Genomic DNA, 383 nt, shown 5'->3' with positions numbered 1-383 from the left:
AACACTGCCTCATGTGTCTCTTTTCGCGGGCAAAGGGGACTCGGAGGGGCTCGGAACATATAATTGTGAATGCTCAGTTGTAGGCAAATCTGTAGTAGCCTCAACAGAGAAGATGGGCTGGAGAGAATGTAAGAGTTGGCAGATTGGGAGAAGAGCTGTGAAATGTTGACTTCTGGACATAACATGGTTGTCACACACATCAACTCACAGCAGCTGTGATTACTTGCTGAGTACTCTGCATAAGACTGAGCCAGTCAAAATTCCAGCATAGCTGGGGTTGGGCCGCCAAGGCTTCACCCTTAGCAGAAGAATTGATAGCTACAAAGGAAGAGTTACTCTTTTGGAAACATGGTTTATGATAAGTGAGTCATAATAAATGGGTG

Source organism: Arvicanthis niloticus, chromosome 16, assembly GCF_011762505.2.
Source record: "Arvicanthis niloticus isolate mArvNil1 chromosome 16, mArvNil1.pat.X, whole genome shotgun sequence".
NCBI classification, from domain to species: domain Eukaryota; kingdom Metazoa; phylum Chordata; class Mammalia; order Rodentia; family Muridae; genus Arvicanthis; species Arvicanthis niloticus.
This window is presented reverse-complemented; position numbering follows the sequence as displayed.